The sequence below is a fragment of the Primulina tabacum genome, chromosome 3 (assembly GCF_025594145.1).
Source record: "Primulina tabacum isolate GXHZ01 chromosome 3, ASM2559414v2, whole genome shotgun sequence".
Classification (NCBI taxonomy): Eukaryota; Viridiplantae; Streptophyta; class Magnoliopsida; order Lamiales; family Gesneriaceae; genus Primulina; species Primulina tabacum.
In genome coordinates this window covers 18,587,394-18,594,390 of record NC_134552.1, presented here as the reverse complement: position 1 = coordinate 18,594,390, position 6,997 = coordinate 18,587,394, and the positions used below count along the sequence as shown (strand labels likewise).

At 32.3% G+C, this 6,997-nt stretch overlaps 1 long non-coding RNA gene across 1 annotated transcript; it reads right to left on the bottom strand.

Annotated features, from left to right (window-relative positions):
• LOC142539061 (uncharacterized) lies at positions 1-2,978 on the bottom strand. Its single transcript, XR_012818800.1, has 3 exons — positions 2,540-2,978; positions 226-1,756; positions 1-92 (listed from the first exon to the last, which is right to left on the bottom strand). It is a non-coding gene; the product is annotated as an uncharacterized LOC142539061 (long non-coding RNA).
• Between the last annotated feature and the right edge of the window lie 4,019 nt (positions 2,979-6,997).

The following is a 6,997-nucleotide window of genomic DNA, read 5'->3' as shown; positions in this document are numbered from 1 at the left end:
ACAATGCAAATGAAATCTACCACCTTCATTTAAAGAAGTTTTCATTATTGCATGTGTTGTGGTAGTCATAGCCAAATTGTTGTTGATGGAAACTGAAAAATGTATAAGAGCTTATATGCGTGTGGTAGAATAAATAAATAAAATTCAGAAATAATAATATAAATGTACAAAAAAGGGAAATAATGACTGATAAAAAGGAAGCAATACATATTTTATATAACATACAATTCAAATGTGTAGTAACATCTGACATTTCAAAGTTGGATTCATCGGAATATGTAGCATGTGCACTTCTATTTATACGTCTTTGGTAGTTTGACCAACGTTGGGCTAGATTTGCTTGTCGTTGATCTTGTGTCATTAATTGTCTTTGTGCTCGTCGTCTCGCTAACCCACGTAGGAGGCGAAGACATTGAAGCTAAATAGTATTTAAATCTGTTACAATATTCAGAAGACAACTATTAAATATTAGTCTCGACATGTATAAGTTTCAATAATCAAGAAATAAAATAACAGAGTCACCAAAAACATGTATAGACCATCCTTACATTGGCATACTACTGACCAAAGAGTAAAAATTAACTCATTGTATAAACATATTCCAAAATCTAAGTTAGAATTACGTATACACGCTAACCAGTATGATCAATACATTTCAAACTTGAAACTTGAACTTCTTTCACGACTCCTTGATTAACTCTCTGTTCAGAAACCTATTATATGTTCCATGATCAACAACCAGGAATTGGATATGTGCAAAGCAATAGTATAAAACACATAAATATATTTGAGTGCTAAATGATCGTAAGAATTTCCGCAGTAATAAATTAGCAAACCATAGTAATAATCCATACATCATATATCGAAATCTTAAAACAATTGAAAATATTAAAAATATAAAAAAAAATTAGACATGAAAACGAAATTTAAAAATCATAGAATAAATACAACATACAAAAAAAATGAAAACATATATTTTTTTTTCATTCAAAATACATATTTCGTGATTTTACATTCCAAAATACAATAAATCTCAAATATTATATGATCATAATACTATACATTATTTTGTTGAACATAATATTATACATTTACGTCATATATATATATTTTAAAAGTTTAGTCTAATAAAAAATTGTATACTTAAAATATGCATTAGCAAATCAATGTCATCAAGATTACCAAAAACATGTCACATCCAAAGCCTTCAAGCAATAAAAAACCCATAAAATAAAAATAAAAAGACAGAAAATTACACGAATTATATGCTAAACTCATGAAACCATGCTAAAATCATAATAATAATTTTATGAAACTTATTCGCAAAATTACCCCGAATCACATCCAAAGACTTTAAGCCATAAAAAAACCGAAAAAATAAAAATAAAAGGACAGAAAATTACACGAATTATATGCTAAACTACATGATCTATAGTTTTGCACAGAAAATAAAATTTAAAACACTGAAAAATTATGAAGAACCACAAATGCACAATATGTTGCAATCCATCACCTATGCGCAAAAGAAATTGCGGGTACTCCTGGAAATTTGCTTAAGATATTATGAGTAAATGTATATTTTAAATGTAAGATTTTTTATTAAGACTAAATGTGCCTCGCATGTATAGTCGAAGGAACAGAGGGAAAGACGCAGTGAAAGCTTGGCTAAAAAGCTCTCTCTTTTTTCTGCTGCCTCTAAGCCATCCGCTGCTGCTTAAGCACATTTCTTGGATGTAACCATAAATGTTTCTCACATCTGTCACAACAAAGTAGGAGACTCACCATCTATTTTTTTAAAAAATAACATACATCCAGCTATTCACAGAGAATCCCAGAAAAAAACTGGAAAAAGAGAGCATATAATTAATAACATGCACTCATCGGTAACAATACCTCAATCAAATTCAACATGATTATATGTGTTGTATAACACTTGCGTTGATTTTATGTTAAGTATTTGAATCATAAAAAAAATGTTTTTGAAATCATCAAAATGCACCTATATTTAAGTATGGTATCATGAATTTTAAAAGACTCGATCTAAATTCGTTTGTATATGAATTTGTCTGAATTTAGTTTCAGTTTTCCAATAAACATCAGAACTTATTAAGAAACACAAACGATCACTTAATCTGATTACAAATCTATAGTCAAGTTATGAGAAGGCATCACCGCTAAACTCAATGGCAAAACAAAGTCAAGTGGCATTTTCATATATTATCATTTATGCTTGAACTCGATAAAATTACAACAAAATACATCACCATCCTCACTAAACAAAATGTATACAAATCATCAAGAGACCAGCTTCAGTTGTCCAATAAACATAAAAACGCATTTTGAATAAGTTATCAATGAGAAGTCGAAATGCAATTTGATTTTTGATTTAATGTGTGAATGTGGTTTTCGAATTTAGTAACATAAAAAATCTAGCAGCCATAACAACCAATTTGGTTTAAGTCAAACATGTCGTTTCAACTCGACATTAAACGCGATTTGATTTAACGAGAAGCCGAAATTCAACCAAAGAATAGGTTACCTCAACCAAATTCAATACTCAAATTTCAGTACTGAAATGCGGAACTCGAAACGAATAACAATCGGATCGATTGAGAGCGGTTGAGAGGAAGATATTTGCAAAATTACAATTCATCCCTTATGATTTCTTGGTCGGAAAATTGAATTTGAACCGGCAGATAGGACGGCTGGAGATCGAGTGCAATGGATGTGGTGTTGGGTTCGTCGAGGCTTCAACCGAGTATATGTTGGAGGAGATCGTGGATGTGATATATCCCAATCCAGCATATAGAGAGCTAATTATGCAGAGCTGGGATAACAATGAAGATCGAGATCAGACACTTTGTACTTTTCAGGTATAAATTGATTTTCGAGAGAAGATTTGAAAGAGTGAAGCGAAATTTACGAAGGTAAACCAACAATATCTGAGAGAATCGTGCAGAGTAGGTGTGTGGAACAGTTTTTTTGGAGATGTGGAGTGATTTTGAGGAGAGACAAATATTATTAAGGTGGTGAAGCAAAATGGTCAAAAAAACTTGGTGTCTGCATGAGCTGTTTTTATGAGCATCTAAGCTTTAATAAAATAGTAGAGATTATTAAATTTAAATTAAAATACATCAAAGTCAAATCATAAACGTCTCCCTCCTCATAACCCAATGAATCTGTCAACTCTCTCCTGGCTTGAAAAAAGATGTTTGAAGGAGAAGTTCAGCAATGCAAGTCGACTTTTGTCATCGTTCTTTTGTGATTTCGAAATGTCCAATTCAAAAAAATAAGATAATCTTCGTTTTTGCTTCAATTTTTTATTTTCAAAATTTGAAGTATATATGTCGATTTTTTGCTTCAATCTTAAATATGTTTTCCACAAGCCATGTTTTTTCATGTGTTTCATAAGAAGTTGTCAATGTATTCGACGATTACATCATAATTATTCATTCTCAAATATTTCACAAGATATGTTTTTATGTGTTTGATGAGTTGCCTATTATTTGCAATGTTTGTACAGATTTTGTTAGACTAGGTGCCCGGCAAGCCAACTTGTGGCTAGGGTTTTATTGACTCTAATGTAAAACAATCTTTATTTGAATAATATTTTATGATCATATTATGGCATTTACTTTATCTGTATACACATGCAAGCTGCATAGATAAAGTTCCTTGAATATACAATAAGTACCATGAGGTCTGCCTTTCAACGTAAGATCATGAAACTCATTAGAAAGTGTACTGTATATTCTAAATTGGTTCCTAGTCGATTCAGCCGCCTAAAATAAGGATAAAGGTCGCTCGAGCTTGAGACTAACATCTGTGATGAAAACGTCATGTTTCATTGACAAGAGCATGGAGAGGTCCATTCATACAGATGGGTGATCATATGATGATGGACTGAACAACCCTCCCTCGTACTTTCCAAGTGGTTTTCATTTATCGAGTGGAATAGTCCGTGGTTATGGTTGTACACCATTAGTCCTTTGACCCGGGACAACATGGAGGCTCTGCGTACTAGCCTGCACTTTGACTCGTTTACCGATTATACTGAGGGTCATAAGGTGGCGAGGTTGGGTGTAGTTTCGAAATACGTAGGAGCCAATATAATGTAGTCGGGAATTCATCGCTCACCTACGGGTGAAGATATCCTATGTGATCTGATGAATTAATAGTGCAAGAAGTCTCTGGCCAGAGCATGAAATGTGCTTTAGGGAAGGTGGTTCTCTAGTTGCACATCAGATGCCATTATTATTACTCAAAGATACATCGCATTGTTATCGAATTAATTAGCAACTCTCGATATATCAATGGTTGCAGATTCGATCGGGATATACTTGGTTGAAGGGACCGTACTGTACATTAACCATAGCATAAGGTTCTTGCAGGCACTGTCAGTGATACCTAGGGGATCATGGGGCGATGCTACTAGACGCTTTTACCATGATCCGATGGGTGCAATCAGAATTGAGTTCTGACATTCTTGATCAAAGGGTTGATGAAAAGAATGGAGCTAATTAGGGTAAGCTCGAATAAGAACAAATGTTGTTCTGAATCACAAAGAAGTTGTGAACCCACAACTAGCTGTATCCCTGAACCATTGAGGGTCACACAAATACTGATTGTTATCTACCCGAATATAATTATTAAATTCAAGGAGTTGAGTTTAATAATTAAATTCAAAGAGTTGAATTTAATAATCAGAAATTTAATATGATTAAATTTCAAGTCTTATAATAGTGATTATAAGATAGCACGAAAAATCGAATAAAAATTATTATTATTTTTAAATATTGCATTTGTTGAATATTTGATGTGATATATGATATCAAATTTATATTCAAATATTCAAAATAATATTATATATATATAGACACATATGTCGACACATACATGTTAATATATATATATGTGTAAATATATTATATATATTTTTTAATTAAAAAAATAAATAAATAAAAGGAGACATGCATTTATGAGGAAATGCACAAGAACGTGAATGCATTGAATTGATAGGGTCACTTGTAATAATAATGTTTGTGGAAAAATTGGAGTAACCGAGAATATATAATAGCAGAGAATGGTTCTCCAAAAGAGTTATCTTTTATCTCTTGGTTCTCGGCTATTTTCACTAAAAACTTTTATTCATATTTCGTGCTTCTTAATTTGTTCGGAGAAAATCAGATAGTTGACTAGTGCCAACTATTTTGAGGTAGATTCATATAGTTGGTGTACCGGATTTCGGCGGTTCGTGGTAGCGGCAAAGTCAAACCGTGCGGTCTGATTTGGACAAGATTGTCGTCACCACGATCTAGATCGTGTGGTAATCTCTATTTGTGTATTTAATTTAATTTACACGTATCACTAAAATATGAATCAAAGGCAATCGATCGTCCCCGGAAGATTGTAGATCTGAAAATATTTTAATTTCCGCTGCGTTTTAGATTTGATTTCCGGGACAACCCAACAGTGGTATCAGAGCCAGTTTGCGGTTTGATTCATATTTTTGTGCGATAATTAATTTATAGATCGTTTCCAAAATTAATCGATTAACCGGATCGGAAAGGATAATGGCCGGATATGAAAAATTGGCTCAAAATATCGAGCATCATAAGTGCATGAATGGCGGCAACGTGAGGTGGAAGTTGGACTTCTGCCTCCACATGCACACGGCGGAGAACCCGCCTGTGCACAAGCTTCGTGTGCTTGAAAAGTCTTCGCGCGAGCATAAAGATGCTAAGCGAAGCAGGTGACAAGATGTGTTGGTGATAGACACTGGAATCGTCCCAATCTTTTTGCTACGAGCGGTCGGTAAGGCACTGGGATTGTCCCAGTTGCTATTGCATAAAAACCGTACAATGTTCAAAGTTTAATGACCGAAGCAGATTCCATGCATGGTAATTGTATTTTCAAGAAAGAAGATGAACAGTGCTGGGAAAATTTTTTATTTGGTCGTATCTTAAAATATTGGATTTAAAATAATAATAATAAAATCCAATTAGTATGGCACATATTATCGATTTTTTTGGAGATCATATTTTTCAATTATTTAATCGTATAACTTAATTTATTAAAAAATATGATTTTTAATTTATTAAGTGTAAAATAAGGATTTTACAATTAATTGAGAGTTTGATTAATTAGAAATTAAATAAAATTGTTTTATTTAATTTATTAATCTTATCTTCAATTAATATTATGATTAAAGGTAAAATATGATTTTACCATAAAGTTTAAAATTAATCAATTAGAAATTAAATAAAATTGTTTTATTTAATTTATTGATTCAATTTTGAACTGAAATATGATTTACGGAAACGATAGATTAAATTAATTATATGCGATGTAATTAATTAATATTATTGCATATATGGAGATATTTGCATGGTGGATGATTACGGGCCCCGACAAATGTGTTTAGCTGAATGTTTAGGTATTCATTAAATATTAAAGTTGTAATATTTAATTGAGCCTGCGAGCTCACTCTCTCTTTTTCTGATGTTACCCACCCCGGTTTGTATCCCTATTCTACTGTCTTCATGATTTAATAGTTAAATATAATTCATTAGAATAAGTGAGAGGTATAAAATAGAAGAAGGAGCAGAGGAATGAAGACTTGTAAAATGGAAGCTGCAATGTAATAGGATTGCATTGCATACCTACATTACCCTAGACAGACCAATGATCCACGATGTAACTCACGTGGATCACATAGGAAAAGGCCGTAATCATCTACATTTATTTATTATGCATGTGATGTATGATGAATGTTGTTTGTATGTTTTATTTATACGTATGACGTTGCATGGATAAAACATAGTTGCATGAATCCGACTAACAAACAAACAAATACGACATGAGATTTTAAAATTAAAATCCCTCATTTTGAATAAGATTCAAAATTTATATCAAGCTCATTAAAAGGAAAAATTAAAAGAAAGTTTAATATTTCCGTGCCTTCCATCAACGGTGGTTGCATGTTGATCGCTACCCG